General features: G+C 35.7%; 1 long non-coding RNA gene across 1 annotated transcript; it reads right to left on the reverse strand.

The window, feature by feature from the left end:
• Nucleotides 1-661: 661 nt before the first annotated feature.
• On the reverse strand, nucleotides 662-2,117 carry LOC149147326 (uncharacterized). The gene is made up of 3 exons (XR_016262951.1): nucleotides 1,753-2,117; nucleotides 1,405-1,643; nucleotides 662-1,305 (listed from the first exon to the last, which is right to left on the reverse strand). It is a non-coding gene; the product is annotated as an uncharacterized LOC149147326 (long non-coding RNA).
• Between the last annotated feature and the right edge of the window lie 13,363 nt (nucleotides 2,118-15,480).

The following is a 15,480-nucleotide window of genomic DNA, read 5'->3' on the forward strand; positions in this document are numbered from 1 at the left end:
TTGAAATAGTGCTTCCATCCTTATGGATATTTGAAATAATGTTTCTACCTCTATGAGGCTAGAATAGACCTTTAAAAGTTTTTTGGACCCTTTTGTGAGGTATTTTTGGCCTTATAATGGAGGTATTGAATGGTTATTTAAAAAACAATTGTAGAGATGGGTGACTAGCAGAGATGTCCATGGAATTTGTGCAATTATGATATGTATTTGGCCTTATAATGGAGGTATTGAATGGTTATTTAAAAAACAATTGTAGAGATGGGTGACTAGCAGAGATGTCCATTGGAATTTGTGCAATTATGATATGTAGTACTTGATGCAATTATCTTGATTTCTATATTCAACGTGAGTAAGAAAAATGACCAAAATATAAGTCAAAAAATCCTAGACAATGAGAAGCATCATGAAAGTGAAATATCCAAAATCAAAAGTTGTGTTAGTTGATATGCAATTTATGCAAGTTAGGCCTCAAGAAAAATAGTGCCAAAAGAAAGTGTGATAACAAAATTAATTGTGGAAAATCATTCATTATAAGCCCAACATATATACTAAAATTCAAAAATATTGTATTAAGCATAGAGAAAATACTAGCAGAGTCTGCCTCAAATACAACGATCATTTCATTAACTCTAAATATGATAAATTATCCAGTGTCTTGATATAAAAATCCTCCGAGAAATGAGAAGGAAGAACACCAATAGTTTACAGAAGTTTGTACTAGCATAGCGGATCAGAAATCCGAGTAGAGTAGTGTAGTCATGACTAGAGCATGAGTGAGATGGTCTAAAACAGTGGAAATATAGGAACAAAAATAGATACATCCACTGAAGCGTAAGCATAAATTATAATTTCATAAATTAAGAAGCATGATGCATAACCAGGTTCCAAGGGAACAACAATAAACCTTTGTCACGATATACCCAAACCGTAGAACTGTAACTCCTTAAATGGAGATCTGTTAGGCTAAAAGACACATGAAGACAAGGGGAGCATCAATTCCTGGAGGCACAGAAAAAATCTAAATGGGGTCAGGATTGTATCCCCTCAGGAGCCTAGAGACAAGTCGCGACATATCATGCATCAACAACAAAGAAAAATAAAACCATTCCACCTCAAATGGGTTCTTCAATAATATTAACATCCTTTTTTCTGACCATACAGTTGGAGTGAGGCACTGAGAGGTGAGGGGTTCGAGCCTCATAACGAACTTGGAAGAAGTCGTGTGTGGCTTTATGCCATAGGAAGTAGGCACGAGCGGTATATAGGAGGAATAGGAAGTTGAGAGTTACCAGTACCTGCCCAAATCTAGAGACAGGAATAAATAGTAAGTACCAGTATTCAATAAGAATCATTAAACAATAGTTATAAATTATAGAAATAAGGTCATGGAAAAACCCGCCACACCTGCACCGGGGCCCTCGACGGAGTTGGGTTGGAGATGAACAAATTGGACATTCTAAATCATGAGGAGAAAAAAGTATTAATCAAGGAAGCAAGTCGGGTACTTGTGCAGAGAACCACTGCTAAGGCCGTAGTTGCCTAGAATGACACATCCCACCATGGGTTCCGGAGGGAGGACCATCACCACGGTAAGAATTCCTAAAACCCCTTCTTGCTCCTTCAAAGAAACTGTGTCCAGATCCCTATACATTCATACCACAGTTAACCATTGCAGGGATGACACATGTGCGTGAACGTAACAAAAAAAATAAAACAACAAAAAGAAAATATGAAATTCTAAGCTAGGGTTACCTGAACCAGATTGGAGGCACTTATGGTGCTGCGTTGTTTCTTCTTGCAGGCTTCGCCCTGGTAGGAGGAAGAAAGTCTCACCGGCATATTTTTTAAATCGTCTATTTCCCCAGAGGAAAACACCATGAGGGTCCATAAAACTTGTTGTGGACGTGGGAAACCGTAGTAGACAGGGGATGTGGCGACAATGGCGATGTTTAGTGCACAGAAAATCAGTGGTATGGCATGAACCCTCGAGAGATAGTTTCCATACTCCAGAGGCAGAGTGACTAACAGAATGTGGGCATAGCTAGTGTGGGGTGAGGTTAGGATTCGAATGAGAGGAGAAGCACCATAGATCTGGTAAACAGAATTAGAACCGTCAAAGTCCCATCACCCTAGAGAAGACAAGTTCCAGGTGGAAAATTGTTGTGGTAGGTGGAAAGGGAAAATCCTATTTCCACCACTAGATGACTAAATAATAAAAATAAAAAACGGCGTGTTACCCCTGCGCGTGTTATAAACGTCTATCTCCGGCGCATGTAGCCGCGCATTAATGATCCTATAGTGGTGGAAATAGGATTTTCCGGTGGAAAGGGTCCGTGGAGCACGCTGGAGGCAGGAGGTGACGGCGAGCATACAAGTGTTACATAAAGTAGCATCCAGACAGGACCTGTCACCCTAGAGAAGACAAGTTCCATGTGGAAAATTGTTGTGGTAGGTGGAACAGGATCCGTGGAGCACGCTGGCGGCAGGAGGTGACGACGAGCATACAAGTGTTACCTAAAGTAGCATCCAGACAGGACCTGGTGGATACCGACATCTGAGAGGCAATAAATGATCATCAAGGAAGGTGTAAAATCTAATCCCTTGAGCCATCATATGAGTTAAATCACCATGACAGTTAACTAGAGTGCAAGAGTGACATAAAGGTTTAGATTATATCAATAATGCAACTATAGATTGAGGATTTATCATAGTGATATAAAATGAATTTATTAATGGGTACCAATTATAACTATATGGGAAATATAAGTTAAAACTGTATGCATTCCATTTATTATAAAATAAACCTCATAACTAAAGAAAAGGGCTTTTTGGAGGCTTAGACTTTGGAGACCTAGCCTTGGCTTCTTCATCTTAGTATAGGAGTGAAGATCATTCCTTGGAGAAGCAAGAAGTGACTTAATGCTCTACTACTAGAGCTAGTGTATCACCCTTTAACTATGTACTTGGATATTTCACTTAATAATTGAAGCTCATTGAGCCAACACATTTTCATGCATGTATCATGAATATTATAAGACTATTCATTGGATGTTTTCATTATATGTTATTTCATTAGTACTAAAGAAACTAAACTACTTCATTTCCTTTGGTGCTCACCTTGTTGAATGTGTTGTATTTACTTTAATGATCATTATGTCTATGTGAACTATTTCACTAGATAACTAACAAATATTTCCTTGTTGTCGTGTGCCTCTCTTAGGATAGTACTGTTACTTTCCTTATAAATAATCACTCTTATCTCCCCTCTTCTGAAGGCCTCCTTTTACACATTGCAATTGGTGTTTCACAATGTCAACTTACTTGTTTTTCCAAATGTTATGTGTATAATCTCTTATGTTATCCATTGAAACCAAGGAAAACCTTGAGTGATGGTGGTCAGGCCAATACTCTGGATGGAGCTACTACTCCAAACAATGTGAGGTCTAATTGGGACTTCACATTAGGGATACCCCCTATATGTTGGAGAATTTATAACACTATTAACACAACAGAACATGCATAATATAAAACTAAAATTATTTCTTGCTTTTCAATTCAAAAGCAAACTTTCCGAATGCGTATCTATTTACAATATTGGCATGATCACCATGGAAAACAAAGAGAAGTAGTTCTGATAATGATTATAATAACACTATTTATAACATTAATTCCCACAATGTGATAAGATTGACATAGAATAAATCCACCATCTATCTTTTTATAATATTGGTATGATGTAAATTACATGCATTGCATTAAAAAGAAAGAATAATGTTGGTGTAAGGACATGACACTAGAATCTTATATTACTAAACCTATCAACATACATCTCACAATAATGTAGATGTAATGACAATGACCTACATTAGCCACAAAATTATCCCAAGTATACCTAAAATATTATAATACACCTAAGGGTTATTCATTCCTCGGGATATTTATATTTATGTCAACATTATACAAGATTCGCAGTCATGTGCTCAGGAGATTCAAGTTCATACACACAACCAAATTGTACAAAATTGGACCTCAACAAAATTGGCTCCTACAAACTAGCAACCAAAATAACAAAATAGATCTAGTTGGAGTTAGGAACTCAACTAGTCATAAAATATATATATATATATATATATATATATATATATATATATATATATATATATATATATATATATATATATATATATATATATATATAGATATATATATTCATCACACCAAATCAAGAGTGATAACTGGAGATAATATTATATATAGAAATATTATGGATTACAATCCCTATCATTCATCCCAAGAAAAGAGTCATTTTCCTCAAATGATTCTTTCACTCAGTGTTTTCTTTGACATAGTCGATAGATTAATTTGTAGTTTGGACAACTTAGTTTCCTTGTTTTGAAGTCCCAAAAATGCAAAGCGAACAACAATAGTTTGAACTTGAATGTGCTTGCAGTATAATACCTCCCATGTCAGTTTGTAAAACAAAGAAACTTTTAATGACTTTTGTGGAATTTAACTTGGCTAGTTGTCTAGCCATGAATACTATTGCAAGTGGAGCCTATTGTACATAGAGCTAATATGTAACTAGAGCTCTTATTTCCAATTCTATCATAATGATAATTAGAACATTGAAAACTAAATAGTAACACTCAAAAAAAAAATTGGTTCGTTAAAACTATTTCAGATAAAATGAAATGGATTTGAGGATTGTTGAAAGCCCATTTTTCAATCCGCAAGCTTTTTCAAATCAGGTTATTGTTAGTGCAATTATTTGAAATAGTGCTTCTATCCTTATGGAGATTTGAAATGTTTCTACCTCTATGAGGCTGCAATAGACCTTCATAAGTTTTGTGGACCCTTTTGTGAGGCATTTTTAACCTTAAAGAGGAGGCATTGAATGGTTGTTTAAACAAAATTGTATATATTTGTGACTAGGTGAAATGTCCATTGGAATATACACAATTTTGATATGTAGCACATGACGGAGTTATCCTGATTTCTATATTCAACATGACTAAGAAAATTGACCAAAATATAACTAAACAAATCCTAGATAATGAAAAGCATCATGAAAGTGAAATATCCAAAATAGAAATTTGTGATAGCTGATATGTCTTTTATGTTACTTGTCTATGCATATGAATGGAATAAATTTCAAATGTCCAAAAAATTTATAGTGAGTATGTATTTAAAATTGCATCCATTCATAATTGTTATATAACTAAGTTGTGACAAGCGATATGCAATCTATTTAATTGACCTATTGTCTAGCTTTCTCTAATTAGTTGGATTATCACATTGTTATCTCACATATGTGAAGGAATGTTTGATCCTACCTTTTCATAGACATCAACTAGCCATCACTATTAATATCACTACTAAATATTATCAATCAACAACCTAAACTATGTGTTCAACCAACCATAAAAATTAAACCTTCTACTAATTTGTAATTGCATTGATGTTGCTCAGAAAAATTAGTCACAACAAACATTGTACCTACAAATATCCTTGAGCGTCCTTGAAATGGTGCCAATAAGGTATACAATAGTTGTCATAGCTAATTGACATCCACTAGGATGAATTTTATTCCTATTTGATTTATTGGAGTCATAGGTGACTAGTGTATAATTATGATGCATAATTTTTATAAAAGTAACCTCTGCATCGACTTTAAAATGTTAAAAGTTTCAAGTGGACACTATACCCATCATTGGGAACATGAAATACTTCAAAGGATATTAGAAAATAGTGCTTGGTAAAAGTATTTATAGAGTGAAAATCCCCATCCATTGTCATAATTCAAAAAAATATTAATATTTGTTCTGTAAAGTGTGTATAAAAAAGTATAAATAATAAGGAAAGATTGAGTAAAAAGATAGTTGTGTAAAAACAATTAATATTAACAATATACAATTGAACATTAAAATTTCTTAAATGTGCCCCCAATCAGGATGATCACATATGAAACTAACATTTCCATAGGAAAATAGGCCTTGGATCTAGGTGACGACCACCTCTAATGTCCCCCACCTCTGTTAGAAAATCAGAAATGTGGAAAGAGTTTCTTTATATAGATAATTACTTGTGATATTCTTAAGATTTTATTATGTTCCTCTTTTATCTTTTAGTTCATCAAGAAATTACCAAAACAATAGCACAAAGATCACAGACATCGGATGTAGGCGGATAGTTAGGGCAAAACCCCTATCTAGGGGAAAGCCCGATCAACAGCTCTTCCTTAATAACTTCATGACATAATCCAAGACTTTTGATCTAGACATCGACTTCCTCCATACTAAGTCAACCCTTTCTTCCTTCTTTCGATGATAACCCTTTAAACAATAACTTTGACCTAGCATCAACAACTTATAGCAGCAATAGAAATTTGATCCAATAACAACTTTGACCCACCAGTTAGCCCATCAACAACTTCAACCCAGTAGTTAACCCAAAAAAAACATCAACCCAACAGTTAGTCTAGCAACAAATTTGACCCACCAATTAGCCCAGCAACAACTTCGACCCAACATTATCTTCATTCTTCCAACAAATATCCTAGTAAATCCACATGAGTGAGAGAGAAACAAACCAATAAACTTCAATCTTCCTTATTCAAAAATCTTCGCACCTTTTCTACTCTTCTTCTCTTAGATATCTAACTCGTGAGTGTGATTTCTCAAAATGAATTTGAACTGCTTGTATATATAGGATTCTTGTGAGGTTGAATTACCCTATTTGAGGATGACTTGATCTCCTTGAGGTCGACTTGGTGTGGAGGTGACAAATAACTTATTTGACTTAATAATAAATCTGTCACTAGGGGAATTTTGAGGTTTAAAATGGGCCTCCAAAGAAAAATGTACAACCAAAATAAACTTGATAAGAACCAATAGGATTCAAAGAGATGATGTCAACCATGGGGGATGATTCACCATTTTTGGCGTAAAAAAGTAAAAACATTAAGAAATAATAAAATAATAAAACTACTTTTTCAACTCGTATTTTCAACTTATCTCCCTAAGGCTTTACTAAAATTTCAAGTGGGAGTACTTGTTGGATGAAAAATTTAATTTCCCATCCAAGGAGTACCCATGTTGCATGGTTTCGATGGACTCTGCTACAAGAAAAATGAGAAATACATGAAAAACGGTTATTGCAATCACGTTTTTCATGTATTTCTCATTTTTGATGTAGCAAGGTCCATGAAAAGTATGCAACATGGGTACTCCTTGGATGATGAATCAAATTATGCATCCAACAAGTGTTTCCACTCAAAATTTAAGTAAACTCATAGGGACATAAGTTGAAAACACAAGTTGAAAAAATAGCTTTCTCTTTTTTCCCTCTAAACTTTGACGATGTAATCTAATCTTATTTTATTATTTCCACTATTATTTTATAATTTCCTTAGGAGACTGTTATAGACATTTTTGTGCCTCGCAGCATGGAGCATGAAATGTCAATAAATACAGGGATCCTCAGTCCCTAAACATGTTGTTCTTACCCCTAAAAGAACAAGGTCATCAAACAACAGCACTTCCAATCAGTTCTCCACCTGAAAACACTTCAAAACAGGCTAATTTTGGATCATGTCAGCTGCTCCACTGAGCATCTGCGCTGGAATGCAACTGCTCCTCCTTGTACCTGCGCTGGAAGTCAAATCTAATGAAGGCTACCTGCGCTGGGCGAGATTGGCCAAGTGGCACAGTCATTCTGCAAAGTGTCAACTGCCCAGGAAGCTTCCAAACTAACACTTGGTTCATGAGATTCGCCCTGTGATGAGTAAGAGGTACTTGATCACCATGTGTAAGCAAGGATCTCCAAGTGGACTCAAGAACTGAAGATTAACTGAAGAGGGAGAGGACACTAGTCAGCTCTATGCCAGCCTCAAGCTGACTCATCCTCTCTTCTTCTCTCCTATATATAGAGCTCTTCTATGAGGTCTAAGGAGGCTGGAATTTTGTGTAAAGCAAGGAGGTGCTGTTGGTTTACAGTTAGAGCTATTGGGTGATTGTTTTACTAGAGGTGAAGAGGAGAGTTCTTGCTGCTGGGGAGGTGCTGCTGGATTGGAGCCATCAATGGTTGTAACCTTCTCAGAACCCTGTTACTTCTATCAATAAAGTTTTGCATGTTCTCCTATATACTTGTATTGCATTGATGTATTGTATTTACTTGTATATTTGATTCACTCTAATCCATGCATCAGTTATGAGTACATGTATCTTGTAGTTTCCTCTCTTGTTCTGTGCAGGATCTGTGTGTAGCTGGACCGGCAAAGAGAGCAAGGAGCTGGGAACAAGAGACAAAGAGAGAGGATAAGGATCGACTAAGCGAAAGACACCAGGTTGGTTAATCTTTTCTTCCTTCTCTCTGTACTTTCATAAAGGAAAATATCAAAGCTTTACTTTCAGTTGTTGCTAAAGACTGTCACCTTTAGAGTAGGGATAGGGTCATCCGAGTCGGATACTTTTCCCCACAACAGAGACCCATTTTAGACCTCAAAAATCCCCTAATGTTACATGATTCAAAATCCCAAGAAGGGTCTCTTTAAATGAATAATGACTCTAATGACTCAATATAAATCCTATAAGTCTTCAATGGGGACTTTGACCTAAAATATGATGACCCAAGCATGAAACCCATGCTTTAACAAGTCACAAATTTTTTTTCTTTCTTTCTTTTGATAAATACATTTCATTTGACTCAAATACAATTTATGAAGACCAAACCTAGTTACATTCTTCAAGGATCGCTCTTAACTATGGAGGTGTTCATACTTACATATACAAGTACATGGAAGATCTCAAAACACATGATTCATGAAGATTTTAGGCACTTATGGTGCCACATACTAGATTCCTAACAAGAGAAATCTATCCAGGTGGGACTAAGATGGACTAAAGCTTTCAATCTCTTTAGGTACCATTAGGCTTACTTGCTAACCACCAACCCAGGGATCTAGGTGCGTAATCCAAGGTCAGAGCTCTATGACCAATTCCACCCCCTCTACTACCTTAGGAACTAGACATCAACACATATGCTAACCGGATGTCCTCCTAGGCATTTTACATAATGCCTCGACACATCAAATCTCTCTAACCTCAAACATGATTTTCAAAAACCTTGAGAGATTAACCTGAACAGTCACAACCCCTTAATCAATAACAACCTTTCAAATACTCATGAGTAAACAAAAACCTTCAGGGTCTTCTAACTTCTTATTGTTGCCTCACAATTCATCATAGTAGGACTTCAAGGCTTCTGAAATTAATCTTGACAAAGGTTCCCTCAATCATTCATCTTCCTTTCTTACTTCTTATACAACCACCGAATCCGAGTTTCCTTCTTTTAGCAACACCTCAATATGCATTCTCCAATTTCTTGTTCAAGGTATCCTTCATGACTATAATATGCCCTCCCTCTCAACTTGGGAGATATCCCTCCTTTTCTCTCGACTTCTTAACTTAGGGAGATCAACTTCTTTTCTATGACATCAGAGAATATTTCACGGATTCCATCCTTCTTGATCACCATCATTCATATCAATTCCTTCATCATGCTTACCAAATCAACTTTACTTACGAACATCTTCAAAATCTTGAAGATTATGTACCTACACAACTTAGATAGAAAGTATAAATAAATACATATATAGAAGCATGAAATTAACTATATTAGAACCACAATGGAAGAATTAGAATTTAGACATCAAATACCTAAACTTAGTTAGGTTCGCAAACACATACTTTTATATTTCAACTTCTTGCGAGAGTTTTGTAGTAAACTCTAGACTTTATCATTAAACTTCAAGCAACTTAATTAGGATAACAATCTTCATTATATCTAGGGTTTCAATATTTATTCGAGAGATATGACATACTCTATTATAATATATTGCAAACCCTACAATAAAATCAAACAAATATAGTTCTACAATGCATCCAACAACTTCCGAATTCATATGTTAAACTTCTACTAGGATTTAATTCAAACCCTAGGTTCCATACATGAAACATTAAGCCTTAGATGACAACAATCAAATTCAATCACAATATAAGGTTTCAACTAAATGGCCAACTTCTACTAAGGATCATAGTAATATATTTTAGCATTATAATGGAAACAATATCATCAATCATATCGTAGAACATCAAACTTTTACTAGGGTTTAGTTACAAACCCTAGGACTTTATCGACAATTTTGGTTAGCACATAAATCTAGGATTTTATAATCATGCACAAGCATATCACAATAATATCCATTAGGTAAACCTAAGACACAAATATTAATACATTTAAAGTCACACATATAACAATTCTAGGGTTTTGATCATATAGACAGACATTTACGTAGAGATTTATTCCTAGGAGCTAACTCTTGATACACAAGGGTTTTACGCATAAACCATAATTTACCAAAACGCCAAGGTCTAGGAACACATTACCATCCATAAAGGATTAGGGTTTCAATAAAAATAATAAGACTCCAAGCATGACATCACCATCAAAACCCCAAACATCAAAAGAATACTATTTTCAATATTTCATTAGTAACCATAAGTAGACTAGGGTTTTCTAATATTAGAATTCCCTTAGGTTAGGGTTTTACATAGAACCTATCAAGGATCCACACATTTTAATGAGAGTAGATTTAATCTAATGACTAATCGCCCAAACAAGAATCTCTATGATTCAAAGGTTCTATACATAACACTTGTTAGTAATGTAAATAAGATTTCTTAGAATCAATGAATATACCTTTATCATGAATAGAAACAAAACTTATAGTCTAAGACATACCTTTGATCTTATACAAACCTTATAGGACATAAATTTCAATAGAACTTCTTTGTCTTGTGAGGTCTTATTTATAGCCCTTTGAGCATATAAACAAGCTTTTCCTAAACAACATAAAAGAAATGTTATTAGAATCTAGTGTAAACACATATAGATAAAAAAGGAAAACTAAATATAAAACAAAATACGAGTAAGATACTTATCTTTGGAAAATGGTGAGGGCTCCCTTTTAATCCAATCTCGAGGGATACTTCAATGATGCTTTTCCAAAGAATGTTAAAGCTATAAGTTCTAGAAATAAAAATACAATACAAATCAAAAAGTTAGAGTAGAAGAATAGAGTCCCTAAGAGTCCCTAGCAAATATGTCTTTGACTTCGTATTCTTATTTCTTGTTCTTATTTAGAGGTCCTTCATCAGCAATATTTTTGTTCTTATTTAGAGGTCCTTCATCAGCAATATTTTCCCTTTCTCTCTTCTTCTTCCTTGGATTCTCAAGACAATCACTTGTATAGTGACCCATCTTGTGACAGTTGTAGCATTTGATTTTGGGTATGTCGATCTTCCTTATAGGCCCTTTAGACTTCTTGAATGATCCTTTGTTCTTGTGATGAGAGAAGTAGCAATTTGAAACTTTTTCTTGTTCATTCTCCTTGTTGATTATTAGAGAAATTTTGACTTCTTCCTAACTGCATGCATTCCATAGTTGTTCGAAAGTAGGAGTCTCCTTCTAGCTATTGAGACCTGATGAAAAGGAACTACATGATGTTGGTAAACTTAGAAGTGTAGTGATTACAAGTTCTTTATCCTGTACTATCTCATCAATTATCTAGAGGTCATCTCTTAATCTCGTTGTTGTCACAAGGGAAGATGCCAAAACATCTTCCTTTGTCATCTTTATAGATCTTAGTTCATTTTTAAGACTTGTGATTTGACCAAGATTCTTAATAATGGATAATTTTGATAATGCCTCATACATTTCTTGAGTAAAGTCTATGTTGGATATATAGGGGATGAGGTTGTCCTTTATTCTATCCACCATTACTATCATGGCCAAAATTTTGGTTTCCCTAAATTTTTCCTTTTTTGCATCGCTTGACTCATTAGTAGGCCTTTTTACGTTTCCCTTGACTAGATCCAAAACTTTATTCTTCTCAAGGATGAGGTCTATCATCTTCTTCCATGCCTTGTAGTTAGATGCTCCTTCTAGCTTGTTTTCTCCCTTCATTGAGTGTACTTGAAGATGATAGATTTGACTTCTTATATGTTCCTTTTTATGACCTTTTTCAAAGCTTGTTAGAGCTTCTTACCCTCCTTTCAATAGATCTTTGAGCCGCCTTTTTCCCTTCTTCTTCACCTCAGCTCCGATAGCATGTTAGAAAATCAGAAAGGCAAAGATATTTTCTTTATATAGATAATTACTTGTGATATTCTTATGATTTTAGTATGTTCATATTTAATCTTTTAGTTCATTAGGAAATTACCAAAGCAATAGCACAAACATCACACACACCAGATGCAGGTGGAATACTAGGAAAAACCCCCTATCTAGGGGAAAACCCAATCAACAACTCTTCCTTAATAACTTCATGAGATAATCCAAGACTTTTGATCTAGATAGAAATTTCCTCCACACTAAGTCAGCCCTTTCTTCCTTCCATAGATGATAACCCTGTCAACAATAACTTCAACCTAGCAGCAACAGAACTTCCATCAAGCAACAACTTCGACCCAACAATTAGCCCAACAACAACTTTGACCCAACATTTAGTCTAGCAACAACTTCGACCCAGTAGTCAGCCCAACAACAACTTCAACCCAGTAGTTAGCCCAACAACATGTTGGACCCAGTAGTATCTTCATCCTTCCACCAAATATCCTAGTAAATCCACACGAGTGAGAGAAAAGCAAACCCAGAAACTTCGATCTTGCTTCTTCCAACAACTTTGCACTCTTTCTGCTCTTCTTCTCTTAGATATCGAACTTGTGAATGTGAATGCTCCAAATGAATTCGAACTGCTTCTATATAGGCTTCTGGTGAGGTCGAATTACCCTCTTTGAGGCCAACTTGGTGTGGAGGTGACAAATAGATTATTTGACTTAATAATAAATCCTTTTACATGATTCAAAAGCCCAAGAAGTGTCTCTTTAAATGGATAGTGACTCTAATGAATCAGTGTAAAACATTCTCAATGAGGACTTTGACTTAAAACATGATGATCCAAGCATGAAACCCATGATTTAACAAGTCATAAAAAATTATTTTTCTTTCTTTTGATAAATACATTTCATTATAACTAAAATACAATTTATGAAGACCAAACCTAGTTACATTCTTCAAAAACCTTGAGACTCGACATTAAATGTTTCCTCAAAAGAACATCTTTCCAACTTGCATGGCACAACTCATCGATTGCATTCATGCAAGGGTGGTCCACTAGAACTTATGTGGTGCTCTTTATCTCCCAACTCCTTGACTTTCCATTTCCATTTCAGTAACCATTCTGCAATTAATTCTTTTGGCCACCTTGATCTTTGGCTACAACCCATCCCCATTCTAGTTTGTGCCTAGGATCCTCACTTAGGCTTTCCTCTTGCCCTCGTTCGAGCTAAAATTTGGGTGTTAAACTCTTCTTTGGCTTGCAATTTCTTTAGTTGTCAACCTTTGAGGATTTATTCCTAACTCATTTTTTCCTCCCTTCATCTGCTATGACTTGCAAACGAGTCAAACATCGTCATGGCGAAGGAGGGGAAGGCAATGTAGGGGGGCCTAGAGACATATTATAGACTAAAGAATCCACACGTAACTACCAACTCATATGCCCCCGAAAATTTAATAAAAAATTTGCGTAGTCAAGGAGGAGATCTAGCATGAATGACAAGATATCTTAGAGTCAAAATTGACAGATGGCCTTGCAACCTAGATCTCTGACATGGAGAATACCAAATGCTACCAAAACCACTATTTGTATACTGTGGTTTTGTATTAGCACATCAAGCTACTCTTGGGCAAGGTGTCGGTTGACAAATAGGAGGCCTAGGGCAACATCTTGCAGAAGTTGGATGAATTGAAGTTGCTATTAATAGGAGTTGGGGAAAGGATTGTGCACCTTAAATTGGGCTTGCCAACAAGCCTAGTATCGATGTCCTCCTGCAAGCATGTTGACCATCCCATTGAATTGTATACACCATTGTCAACTACGGAAAACCAGGGAGGAGAAGCTCTAGCTCTAGCTGATCGTGGTAGGAGAATGGATCGAGGCCGGCAAGGGCGATCAAGATCGTGAAGCAGATCAAAATCAAGGAGAGGCAGAATCATCTGTTTTCATTGTGGCAAACTCGGGCACATGAAGAAAGACTGTCGATTCTAGAAGAAAGGACAAAAGGATCAAAGACCGTCTAGTACAAATCACAAGTCATCCAGCACAAATGAAGGTGAGACTACTGCTGTAGCCACAAATGGTGATGTGTTTTTTATTATTTCAGTAGAGGATGCATGTGTACATACATCTAGTAGTAGCTTTGATTGGATCCTTGACTCTGGGGCATCTCACCATGTAACCCCATGCAAAGATAGTTTTGTTTCATATAATCCTGGTGATTATGGTAAAGTGCATTTGGGGAATAATCATTTTTGCAGTATTGTTGGTGTGGGAGATGTCCAGATCAAGATGAAAGATGGACAAGATATATTGTTGAAATAGGTCAGGCATTTACCAGAAATGCGCGTGAGTTTAATCTCTATGGGACGACTGGATGATGAAGGCTATTCAACAAGCTTTGGAAAAGGAGGCTAGAAAATTAGCAAAGGTGCATTGGTCGTGGCCAAAGGACCCAAGACAGGAACATTATACACATTGAAGACACTGATAGGAAAATCAGATTTGGCTACTGTCACAAAAGAAGGAAATTCAACAGATCTATGGCATAAGCGTTTGGTTCACATGAGCCAGAAGGGCTTAAAAATCCTTATTGGTAAAAATTTATTGCCAGGTTTCAAATCCTACAATCTTGATCTTTGTGAGCATTGTATATATGGTAGACAAAGAAGGGTTTCATTCCTTAGAGGTGATCATGATAGAAAGAAAAATGTGTTAGAATTGGTACACTCAGATGTGTTTGGGCCTGTTAACATCAAATCATTAGGAGGCGCATCATATTTTGTAAAATTTATAGATGATGCATCCAGGAAGGTTTGGACATATCCTATGAAAAACAAAAGTGAAGTGTTTGGAATATTTCAAAAATTCCATGTTGCTATTGAAAGAGAGACTAAAAAATTGCTGAAGTGTTTAAGAACATATAATGGTGGAGAATATTACTCAAATTCATTTAAGGAATATTGTAACAGGTTTGGCATAAAGCATGAGAAGACTGTGCCTGGTACTCTTCAATAGAATGGTGTCGCAGAAAGGATGAATCACACCATTATGGAAAAGGTGCGAAGTATGTTGTCCAATTCCTGTTTGGAGAAGAATTTTTGGGTTGAAGCAATCAGGACCGCTTGCTACCTCATAAATAGATCTCCAACTACAGCCTTGGATGGCGGTATCCCTGAAGAAGTTTGGACTAGTAAGAATTTGAATTATTCTCACTTGAAAATCTTTGGATGTGAAGCATTCGTACATATTCCCAAAGAAAATAAAACTAAGCTAGATGATAAATCTATGAAATGCATTTTTTT

The sequence above is a fragment of the Pinus tabuliformis genome, chromosome 9 (assembly GCF_031772625.1).
Source record: "Pinus tabuliformis cultivar Carrire ecotype Pingquan chromosome 9, CPIR1, whole genome shotgun sequence".
Lineage (NCBI taxonomy): Eukaryota > Viridiplantae > Streptophyta > Pinopsida > Pinales > Pinaceae > Pinus > Pinus tabuliformis.